Source organism: Phascolarctos cinereus, unplaced genomic scaffold (assembly GCF_003287225.1).
Source record: "Phascolarctos cinereus isolate Bilbo 61053 unplaced genomic scaffold, phaCin_HiC Scaffold_5;HRSCAF=322, whole genome shotgun sequence".
Lineage (NCBI taxonomy): Eukaryota > Metazoa > Chordata > Mammalia > Diprotodontia > Phascolarctidae > Phascolarctos > Phascolarctos cinereus.
Window position 1 is genome coordinate 109924959 of NW_027555958.1, and position 12638 is coordinate 109937596.

Here is a 12638-nt window from a genome sequence, read left to right on the forward strand (position 1 = left end):
AGGCTGAAATTTCTGATGTCACAGGAAGGCAGATGCCAAGGACTGGACAAAAGAAGTTCTGCCCACATCTACGGAAGCCACAACCCCCTCCCCTCCTCCAGGAAACATAGGACATTAAGGTTTCCAGCAAAGAAATTTCCCCTAAAAGGTGGGGAGGTATCAGGAAGTCTACAACAGGGATAGTCTAGGGCTGCAGGAAAGACTAGGCCCAAGAAACCAGAATGATTTTTTTTTTCTTTTCCCATTGTCATTTTTCTTCACACAGATGCCAAAATAATGTTTCTTTTTATTTTTTAAATTTATTTATTTTTAGTTTTCAATATTCACTTCCACAAGTTTTTGAGTTCCAAATTTCTCCGCCCTCCCCCCACCCCAAGATGGCATACATTCTGAATACCCCTTCCCCTGGTCTGCCTTCTCTTCTATCTCTCCCCCCTCCCTTCTCTTATCCCCTTCCCCTTCTATTTTCCTGTAGAGCAGGATAGACTTCTGTACCCCATTTCCTGTATTTCTTATTTCCCAGTTGCATGTGAAAACACAAAATAATGTTTCTAAGGCATAGATCCAATCACAAAATTCTCCTTCTCAGATACTTTCTGTCACTTCCGATTATCTATAAGATAAAATACAAATTTCTTAGCCTGGAATTTAAAGCCCTTCATGATCTGACTCTAATTTAGTTGTCCAAGTTTGTTTCACATTATTGGCCTTCATTCACTTTGAGAGAAATGATAATTTCTCTCTTCTATTAATAATTAATTATTGTATTGAGACCAAGATTTTTCCTCTTTTCTACTTCCTCATCCAGAAATCAACCACTGTAGGAAATCTTATACAAAGACTTAGCCAGGCCAAGATCTAATCAGACAGTAAAAGAAATTCTAAGTTTGGACTAATAGGAGAATTCCTGCTCATTGTACTTTCTCAGACAGCTCTAGGAAAATGTGGAGTCTCCCTTTTGTCAGACAGGTGATATGGGAATTTATAAGTCTCTTTGATCAAGACTTGAGAGATCCAAGTCATATACCTCAAGAGCCTCATTGTAATATAGCCCATCTCCCACTGTAGCACTCATTTCTCTCATTGTTAACCAATCAGAGTTGATTGCCACCCTCAAGAACCCCCATTCTTCCAAAGGTATGTAAACTGTGAGCCCACCACCATGAGGGGTCTCTGGCATTCAAGAGTGCCACTGATCTCTTTTTATTAATAAAAATGCTAACCTTATTAATAAAATGATTCGATTACCCAGAAACTATGTCTTTCAAACTTTTTAAACACTACAACTTTACATTCCGGTCAAACTCAATTGTTGCCCTTCCTCAATTTTGTTTTCATTTCCACCCTACATGTGTTTACCTAGACTGACCTGGGATTGCATGCACTCCTTATGTTTTTCTCCCCACCAAAGCTCAGCTCAGACATTACCTCCTCCATGAATCCTTCCATAGTCTCCTCCAAGCGACATAACTCCCTTCTCAAAGATACATTTATTAAAACTACATGACTGAAGTTCATCAATTCAAATATAATACTATCTTATGTTGTTCTTTATATATTGAAATATTTATTTTTGTCAATCCTTAACAAAAAAGAAAATTCACATTACAAAAATTTTGGTAAAAAAAAAAAGATTGCTTTGTCCCTAAAGGCATTGTGTTATAGAAATGATCTTGGGTTCTTAAAGGCTACCAATTAGTCAACAAGCATTTTTTTAATACCCATTATGCTAATGAAGTACAAGTTCTGGCAGAATATGTTGAGTTATTCTTTTGTATGAGGACTAGCCCAAGAAAGCACATAGGAACTCAGCCAGAAGCTTGACGGGGGGGTTATACGTTTTTTGGCCCCACCAACACAAAAATATCATACAATTGAATGCTTTCTTCGAAGGAAGGGAATCTAGCAGGAAAAGATAGAAAGAGAAGTTCCATTTAAAGTAACTACAGAATGTAGAAAATATTTGGGAGTCTACCTGCCAAGATATACATAAGATCTATATGAATACAGCTACAAAGCACTGTTTGTAGAAATAAAGACAAACTTGAATAATTGAAGAAACATGAATTGTTCATGGGTAGATGGAGCCAGTATAATGAAAATGACTCCTGCTTAAGTTAATTTACTTATTCAGTGCTATAGTACTCAAACTACCAAAGTATTAGTTTATAGAATTAGAAAAAATAATGACATTTATCTGGAGGCAAAAAAGGTTCAGAAGCTCAAGGGAAATAATGAAAAAAAGTGGGAAGAGAGTGGGTCTAGCAGTACCAGATCTGAAATTATACTACAATGCAGTAATTCTCAAGACAAGGACTGGTTTTTAGGAAAAATATCTTTGTATCCCTTGCACGTAGCATAGTGCTCTCCTTATACACAGTAGGCACAAATATTTGCTGAATTACATTGAAGTGAATCTATTGCTGGAGGTTTTTTTAAAAATTAATTTATTTATCTTTAGTTTTCAACATTCACTTCCATAAGATTTTGAGTTCTAAATTTTCTCCCCTTCCCCAAGATGGCATGCAATCTGATACAGGCTATACATACACGTTCATATTAAACACTGGAGGGATTTTGATTTGTGTTTGTGAAGGGAGATCACATGTCTATGAAATCTGACTTTTTTTGAAGTATTCGAAATATGTGCAGGATGGGTTAAAGACAGGAAAGATAAGAGGCTGGTAGCATTCTAGGGTTTGGCTTAGCTCCATCCCACTGATCAAACCATCCCCTCACATGCAGACACAAACACGATCAAAGAATCAAAGATTAGTTTCTTCTAAAAATATTTGAGAATATTCCACTCCATAATTGACTTTCTAACCATTTGCAAGGAAAAGTTAAAAGACTAGCTGCTAAAGAGTTTCCTTCAATCTCATGTTTAAGAGTTGATTTTGCATGATTTTAACAATATTTAATCATGTTGTCCATTCAGTACTTTCGAATCCCTCATGACTTGAAGAGTTACTTTTAAATTTCATTACAGCTTCATGAATTCTTAATCACTACTTAATCACTCAGGAGGCTGGGGAATTCCAGAGACAAGCTACTTAGGCAGTATTCCAAGTTGACTGACTTCTCTCTTTCTTCTTTATTGATATTTTAAAAAATAATGCTATCATGAATGCTATCATGACCTCCTCCAACTTCCCTCTTTCCAAACTAGGTGACCCCTCTCTCCCTTGTGACAAAGTCATAAAGCAAAATGAATCAACACACAGGCCATATCTGAACATTTACGTCTCATTTTGTATCTATAGACAATGTACCACGTCTCTGCTGAAGTTATGACTGGTGACTGAATTGATTGGAGTTCTGCAATCTTCTGCAAATGTTCTTATAATGTTGATTTCCTTTACATTGTGGGAGGCATAGTGTAAATTGTTTTCCTGGTTTTCTTTTTAACAGAAAAGTGGAAAAAGTACAAATTATTTTATAGGTTACTACTACTAGCTAGTTTTTATATAACACCTTAAAGTTTGTAAAGTGCATTATAAATATCACCACATTTTATCCTCACAACATCCCTAGGAGGTAGGTACCATCATTATCCTCATTTTATAGATAAGGGCACCGAGACAGATAAAAGTTTAAGTGACTGGTCCAGGGGCATACAGCTAGTACATGTCTGAAACTGGCTTTGAACTCAGGTCTTCCAGGTTCAACACTCTATCCCTTGTGTCACCTAATTACACAAATTAGACACTCCCTACACTGATGCAGCTTGGCAACTGATCTGTAACTCCTAGTCTTAGAGAATCAATTTGCCCATGATTATACAGCTCATATATTTCAGAGGCAGCACTTGAATCCTGGTCTTCTGACTCCAAGGGTTGATCTCTATGTTATGATAATGCAAATCTTGGACTATTACTATTTCAGAAGATTTACAGGTAGGGTTAACTCAAAGAATAATGTAAAGATGTACGGTTTTTATGCCCAGACAACTCTGTAGTGTAGCAGAAAGAGCACTGACCTGGACTCAGAGGGTTTGGGTTCAAATCCCATCTGCCACTCACTCCCTATATAACCTTGGGCAAATTACTTTCCCTCTGTGGGCCTCAATTTCTTCATACACAAAATAGGAAATTAGACTAAATGATCTCTAAGGTCCCTTCCAACACTAAATTAATTATCCTATCATTTTTATTCTTAAATGGCAGAAAAGGCATCATAAAAGACATGTATGACTAGAAAAGTAAGTGGGGCAATCTTGTAGCAAGAGTGAAGGATAGAATACTTGAATGCTACATTAGTAATCAAGATATGAGAAAACAACAAGAGGCAAACACATAGCTCATTGGCCACATGCTCTCTGGAGAATTCATGGAAAGCCACTGAATCACAGAATGTAAAATAGATAATTTTGATTACATACAATTGAATACCTTTTGCACAAACAAAATCAATACAACTCGAATTTGAAGAGAAGTAATTAGTTGGTGAAAGTCTCTGCAGCAAATCTCTCTGATAAATTATGATGAGAATTGATACAAATATAGAATAAAAACCACCCCCAATGAATAAGTGCTCAAAGGATATAAAAAGACAGTTTTCATAAGAGTAAATGCATATCAACAACTATGTGAAAGAATTCAAAATCACTTATCATAAGAGAAATGCATATTAAAGAAATGCTGAAACTTCACTTCACATCCTTCAAACTGGCAAAGATGACAAATGGCAAAAAAAAAAATTGACAAAATGTCCAAGAGACCATGAGAAGACATATACATTAATGAACTACTGATGGACTTATAACCTGATCCGGCCATTTCTGGAGAAAAAAATGGAATTATACTAAAAAAGGTCTCTAAATTGTAAATGCTTTTTGACCCAGTGATACTACTACAAGGAGGTCAAAGGCTCAGGGAAAGGTGTCATATATCTAAAATATAACAACCTTTTTTTTTATAATGTGTTCAGTTGTTTTTCAGTCATATCTGACTCTTTGTGACCCCATTCGAGGTTTTCTTTTCAAGAGCGCTGCAGTGGTTTGCCATTTCCTTCTCTAATTCATTTTACAGATGAGGAACTGAGGCAAATGGGATTAAACAACTAGCCCAGGGTCACACAGCTACTGTGTTTGAGGTCACATTTGAACTCAGATCCCCCTGACTCCAGGGTCAGCATTCCATCCAGTGCGCCACCCAGCTGTACCCTTTCTATAAATCAAAGTTCTTCTATGCCCTAAGGGCTATAAAAATGTGCATACTCTTTGACCCAGCAATACTGCTTCTAGGGCTGTATCCCAAAGAGATCATAAAAATGGGGAAAGACCCACATGTACGAAAATATTTATAGCAGCTCTTTTTGTGGTGGCAAAGAATTGGAAATTGAGGGGATGCCCATCAATTGGGGAATGGCTGAACAAGTTGTGGTATATGAATGTAATGGAATACTGTTGTGCTATAAGAAATGATGAGCAGGCAGACTTCAGAAAAACCTGGAAGAACTTATATGAACTGATGTTGAGTGAAGTGAACAGAACCAAGAGAACATTGTACACAGTAGTAACAGCCACGTTGTGTGATGACTGACTTTGATAGACTGAGCTCTTCCCAGCAATACAAGAATCTAAGACAACTCCAAAAGATTCATGATGGAAAATGCTATCCACATCCAAAGAAAGAACTATGGAGCCTGAATGCAGATCGAAACATACTATTTACTCTCTCTCACTCTCTCTTTTTTGTTTTGTTTCTTCTTTCTCGTGATTCCCCCCATCCATTCTAATTCTTCTTTACAACATGACTAATATGATAATGTATTTAATAAGAATGTATATGTAGAGCCTATATCAGATTGCATGCCATCTTGGGGAGGGGAGAGGGAAGGGAGGAGAAAATTTAAAACTCAAAATCTTATGGAAGTGAATGTTGAAAACTAAAAATAAATTAATTAATTTAAAATTTTTAAAAAATCGAAGTTCTAAAAGGAATACAATCCTGTCATTTGAGGAGTGGCTGACAAAAATTGTGGCAAATGAATTTAATGGGATGTTATTGTGACATAAATAACAAATATGAAGACTTCAGAGAAACCTGGGAAGACTTGTCTACCCTTATGCAGGGTGAAGTAAGCAAGGTCGCGTGAAAAATTTTACACATTGACAATAATTTAAAGGATCACAACACTTAAAGACTTCAGAATTCTGAAATGCATGAACTAATCCTGACTTCAGAGGACTTGAAAATGAAATAAGCATTCCACTTATTGGCAAAGAGGTATGGTGAACATTAGGTATGGAATAAGACTCACATTTCAGACATGACCAATGTGTTGATTTGTTTTGCTTGACTATTTTTATTTGTTATAAGTTGGGATACTTTGGGATCAGGGCACAGTCATTGGGAAATACCAAAGATATTTTTTAAAAATGAAAGAGCATCAATAATTTTTTAAAAATAAAAGATATTGACAAGAGTCATATGGGATAAGAAGGTATAGATGGATTATGATCTCTATTGAAGAAAGCAGTACCCACATGGATGAGCTCATGAATTATTAAAAATGCCAAAATATCAAAATATATTAATTTTGTTATGCAACTCTGGGTTTTTTTTGCATTTGACTCTTGATTTTTCAAGTTGCATACTAAGTGATGTACACTTTCACCTTTAGAATATATTTAAATTAGATTTCACTGCCTGCCCATAACTTATTATTATGAAGAGTTCATAAAGAATGGAGAATTGAGCTTCCTATAGTTAATTTATGGGTAGCATGATAAGAATATAACAAATATCCATATATCACTTTTAATGAAAATCAAGTCACTTTTATCCATGCAAATAATTTATAGGGTAATATTCCATTTGAAGAAAAATAAAAATTAATGGTACATATCAAGAATGGGGATATTTGTTGAATAAGTTTTAAGACTAATGGAAAGAATCACTTTGCATGGAAGATTGTAAACCTAGCAATGGATTGTTTACCATTATGATTGTTTCAGTTTTATTTCAATGACATGTTAAAAAGCCATATTGATAGTACTGTCCATAAAGAAAAGTTGATATTTGCCTTTACTCTTTGAGATTATATGGCTGGAGGATGTAGCTGTTGCCACATTGACTCCAGAGTAAGCTTTATCCAAACATAGCAAATATATATATTTTTTTCTGAATCATTTATGTGTAATCAATGGACCAGTATCTCAAGCTCTGGACTTTCAGGGACCCATTTCAGTCTTGGGTGTTTCTCCAATCCTTTCACTTTTTGGTTCATTTTTCTCCCATCCAGACTTTCCTCTGGAAAATCTCAGAACATAGTTTTTGTAGCTCACAACTAGGTCTCCATTGATGTGGGTGAAAGGATCCCCAGCTCATGTTTAAGGAGAAAACCTGTTACTTATATATTGAAGGTAATGATGCATATGGAGTACAGACCTGCTTTTAATTCACCCAATAGAAAAACAGCAAGCAATCAATACAATTCTCTTCCCTTTCTATATAAGCATATCCTTCCTAATGATGCTACCCTGAGGGCTTACAGAAGTGAAGTCAACAAGCATTTATTAAGCACCTACTATGTACCAGTATTGAAGATGCAAGAAAGGCAAAAACAGGGGGGACAACATGCAAATAACTATTTGATATATACAGGATTAAGTGGAAATGATTTCAGAACAAAGGCACTAAGATTAAGGAGCACTGGGAAAGGCTTCTTGCAGAGCTAGGGCTTTGTTGTTTTTATTGTCTTTTCAGTTATGCCCAGCTCTTTTTGACCCCATTCGGGATTTTCTTGGCAAAGATACTAGAGTGGTTTGCTGTTTCCTTCTCCAGCTCATTTGACAGATGAGGAATTGAGGCACGGTTAAGTGATTTGCTCAGGGTCATGCAGCTAGTAAGTGTCTGAGGCCAGATTTGAACTCAGAAAGATGAGTCTTCCTGACTCCAAGCCTGGAACTCTATCCACTGCTCTCCCTAGCCACCCCTTTGGACTTTGGTGATGACTTAAAGGAAGGCAGGAGATGGACATGAGAATTCTAGGCAAGGGGCACAGGTAGTAAAAATACCTGAAGTCAGGAGATGAAGTGTCTTGTGTGAAGAATTCCAAGGGGACAATATTGCTGGATCACAGTGTATATGGGTGGGACAAAAGTATAAAAAGACTGGAAAGCTAGGAAGAGGTTAGGTTGTGAGGAGCTTTAAAAGCCAAACAGATAATTTTATATTTGTTGCTGGAAGTAATAGGGAGCCAATGGGGTTGACCTAATCGGATTTTCACTTTAGGAACATCAATTTGAGCTAGGAGAAAAGTTGAGGCAAGAAGACCAACCAAAAAGCTATTCCAATAGACCAGACATGAGGTGATGAATATAGAAAAGATGTTACAAAGGTAAAAACAACAGGATTTGAGAACTGATTGAATATGGGCTGTGAAAGAGAGGGGTAAGTTACTGTAGGTCGTGTGGTAGATGGAGAAAGGTGTTTGAACAAGGGCAGCAGGGGCTCAGAATCATTGGGATAGGCAGGGAATGACAGGGTGGAAGTTATGTTCATCACTGAGGACTGAATTCAGGTGGATTATCATTGTCTGTAGGAGTTAGGCCAGGGTGGGGTGGAGTTGTCCCAGGGTGTCAGATAGCTGGGTGTAGCTGGAAAAGGAAGTTAAAGGAAGGTTCCTGGCACAACAGCAAGGCAACTATTGTGGTGTAGGGAATCCATAGAGGGTGCCTGTAATGCAATAAAATGGCTAATTAGAGAAACTGGGAAGCCTTCATAGGCAGGCAAAGTGACTGTTGTGAAGTTGGAGGGAAATGCCTCTGGGCTTGCTATTGGTCACTTCCCATGTGACCTTCCTTGTTCAAATAACTCATGGTGACAGTAGACAGCAAAGTCCAGATCTCTCTCTCTCTCTCTCTCTCTCTCTCTCTCTCTCTCTCTCTCTCTCTCTCTCTCTCTCAATCTCTCTCTCTTTTTTTGCCTAGGCAATGGGGTTAAGTGACTTGCCCAGGGTCACACAGCTAGTAAGTGTTATGTTTCTGAGGCCAGATTTGAACTCAGATCCTCCTGAATCCAGGGCCAGTGCTCTATCCACTGTGCCACCTAGCTGCCCCCAAAGTCCAGATCTTTTGCTACCCTGTTATGGCTCTGTCTTATTTTTCTCTTTCAGGTACAGGGCCATGTGCTCCCCCTTCCCTCTCTATAAGGCTAGATTCTAGAACTTGGAGCCCAGGAATTCTTTTGTTGGGTGTGTAATTACACTGTACCTCTTCCTCAAGGCACCCATTAGTAGCTCCTGGGGAGATGTAACCATCTCCCCAGGAGCTACTAATGGGTGACCCTGGGCAAGTCCCCTTAATCTCCAAGTAACCCAAGGAACTCAACTGATCAAGCCTGTAGATGTGACTAGTGCTATCAGTGCCCATCACATTAGAACATTACTAAAATGAGACTGAAATAGGCTTGAAAAATAGTCCATTATTAGTCTTATCTCTATTTTGAAAAGTTCTCCTTTACAATTGTATTGAAGGTTATTTCCCAACGTCTCTGAATCTTGACAGATAAAAGTATTCCCCACCCCTGACTTGCTAGGTAATTGTTTAGTGAATTTGGGTGGCTAAAGAAGGGTTAACAAATAATTCTGGTAATTAAATTAATCTAAAATTTCCTAGGGGCAGCTAGGTGGTGAAGTGGATAGAGCATGTGACCCTAGGCAAGTTAGCCTCAGTTTCCTCATCTGCAAAATGAGCTGGAGAAGGAAATAGTAAATCACTCTAGTATCTTTGTCAAGAAAACCCTAAATGGGGTCACAAAGAGTCTGACAAGACAGAAAAACAACAATAAAATTTCCTAGGTACTTTGTTTTAAAGTATGGATATGGTTTTCTGAATTATCCAAATTACATGTCTACCCTGTCCAAATCTACCAATTTTTTTTTAAGGCTGCCATATGGTGCAGGAGATAGAGGACTGGACCATCAGTCAGGAAGATCTGAATTCAAATTTAGACTCACATACTTCCTAGCTGTGTGACCCTAGGCAAGTCACTTAACCTGTCTGCCTCAGGTTCCTCAACTGTAAAATAGGGATAATAAATAGCACCTACCTTCTAGGATAAATTTGATAATATTTGTAAAGCACTTTGTAAAACTTAAAATGCTATAAAATGCTAGCTCATTGTTATTTAACCCTTTGCTCTGGCTCAAATTTGACTCTTAATGTGATCCATTTTCAGTAGATTCCCTCTCTAAAATCCAATGGTTATCTACTTCTTTATTTGAATTAAAACATTTTCCCATGTATTCTTAGTAGTTTACTGAGGGGAAGGGGAGGAGAAAAAGAAGCAATATCATTCTTGGTGTCTTTAATACCCATAGCTAAAGTATAAATTATATTTATTTTGTGCCATTTATATTAATGTCACCATACTTAATATGGATTTGGATCAGTAAAGCATGTATGCAGAAATTATTTTTGGTTTTAACAATGAAATAACAGTTTTTCAATTTTCAGCAGAAGTGTTATAACTCTTGGTCAAACCCTTTCCAGTAAATTTGCTAGTTAACTTTTAATTTTATCTCAAGACTTGTAGAGAGATTAAAAAGAAAAATAAAGAAAAGGTTTGATTTATAGCTACTTTTTTTTTTAGGGGGAAAATAGAATAGTGTTCAATGCTGAATTGCATAAGTGTTTGAAATAGCAGCAGGAAGCAATATTTTATATTAGCTTTTGTACTTTACATTGAGAAAAAGAAAACAGAGAATAATGGAATTTTGAAGACACAACAAACCCTCTTTTGAGTTTAATAAGCCCAATAGAATAACAGCTGATGTAAATAGTCAATGTGGGAGGGGCTGCAAAAAGACCCACTGCCATTAGTGGAGCTATGATGTTGTCCAATCATTCTGAAAAATAATTTTTTATTATGCTAAAAAAAGGTGACAAAAATGTCAATGGCCTTCAACTCAGATATTCCACTACTATGCATAAATTCCAAAGAAGTCAAAGGCAAAAAGAAAGGTCTCATATAAGCCAAAATGTTCAAAGCAGTATATTTGGTGGTTGCAAAGAACTGGAGACAAAGTAGATGCTCGTGGATTGGGGAATGGCTAAACAAAGAGTGCCAAATAAAGGTAATGGAACATTATTGAGACATAAGAAACAATGAACATGAAGACAAAGAAGCATGGGAAGACATATGAAATAATGAAGAGTAAATTAAGCGGAAGCAGGAAAACAACATATTTAATGATTACAACAATGTAAATGTAAAGAATAAAAGAATAAAAGACCAAGAAACTTGGACCTGTGAAAGATATGAAAATGAGCTTCCCTGCTATCTTTACAGACATGATAGGTATGGAATATTGCATTTATACTGTCTGACACAGCTGAAATGTTCTTTGGTTTTACTGAAGTGACATTCTTCATCCTTCTTTCTTTATTCTTTGTTACGTCCAGGAATAGCTTTCCAGGCAGAGGAACAAGGAGCAAAAATATTTAGAAATAATGGTAGTAAAAATAAAAGACATTAATAATTTTCTTTGTAAGAAATGGAAGAAAAAGACAGCTGGGCCTGCAATATAGGACTCTTAACTATTCTTTTGCAATTTTGTCTTATTTACTTCCCGTTTTTATCTATCTCCTGTGTTCCTTTTTCAGGACTTTATGTGTAGTGTCCCTTGGGGCTGCCAAAGAAATGAGGATGCTTCAATCAGAGGTCTGCTGATTAGGACAGAAATCCCCCACGGTTCCTTTCTTTGACACTTAGGGAATTACTTCTGACCTTGGACTGACCAAGCCAAAATCTGACAACAAGCCAGTCCTTCCCATCACTGGGGAGAGGGAAGAGAAGAAATGAGAGGAAGAGAAGTAGACTGGGAAATACACCTTCCAGCACATGAGGTGGGCTGGATTGAGAGGCAGGACACCTACCACTACTGGCTGATACAGGAAAAAGACTATCTGGTTAAGCTATTGATCATAGACATGAAGCATATTCTGGGTTTTTTGAAACTGTACGAATTACTGAGACCAACACAGGTAATTTCCTCATGCTGTCCTCTCTTTTGGGAAAAGTGTGTTTGATTCCCAAATTTCCATTTTTGGGGGGGTAAATTTAAAAAATTGTTAAATTAAATAAAAAATAAGAAAAAGAAACAAACTTAAATACAAAATAAGAAAAAAAAATTGCCATGTGCACAGCAAACATAAGAGAAGATTCAGAATATGAAGCAATAAATTTCCATTTCAAGAAAGCCTATATAATAAATATTCTACATTGTGTTCATAGATGTCCATCTTTTCTTTACTTCCCTGTAGGGTTTTATTTTGTTCTCTGCTGTGCACTTTTTACTTTGTTCTTTTTTTCCCCCTTCCTCACCCCACCCCAGGCTATAGTTAAGTGTAGACACACACACACACACACACACACACACACACACACACACACACACATATACATACATATATACACACACACACACACATATACATACATATATACACACACACACATATATATATATACACATATATACCTACACACACAAATATATATAGACATAATATACATACTTACATATACATACATATACATATATATCTATAATCATACACATATATACACATATATAGTCATATGCATCTATTTAAGACCATGCTATGCTTGTTTGCGCATCTCCAT

At 36.7% G+C, this 12638-nt stretch overlaps 1 long non-coding RNA gene across 1 annotated transcript in view; it reads left to right on the plus strand.

Moving 5' to 3' along the window:
- Positions 1-12242, plus strand: part of LOC144457542 (uncharacterized) — a 41560-nt gene extending 29318 nt beyond the window's left edge. Inside the window, exon 2 of the long non-coding RNA XR_013486926.1 lies at positions 11615-12242. This is a non-coding gene — a long non-coding RNA (uncharacterized LOC144457542). The remainder of the gene's footprint in view (positions 1-11614) is intronic.
- The last annotated feature ends 396 nt before the right edge of the window (positions 12243-12638 follow it).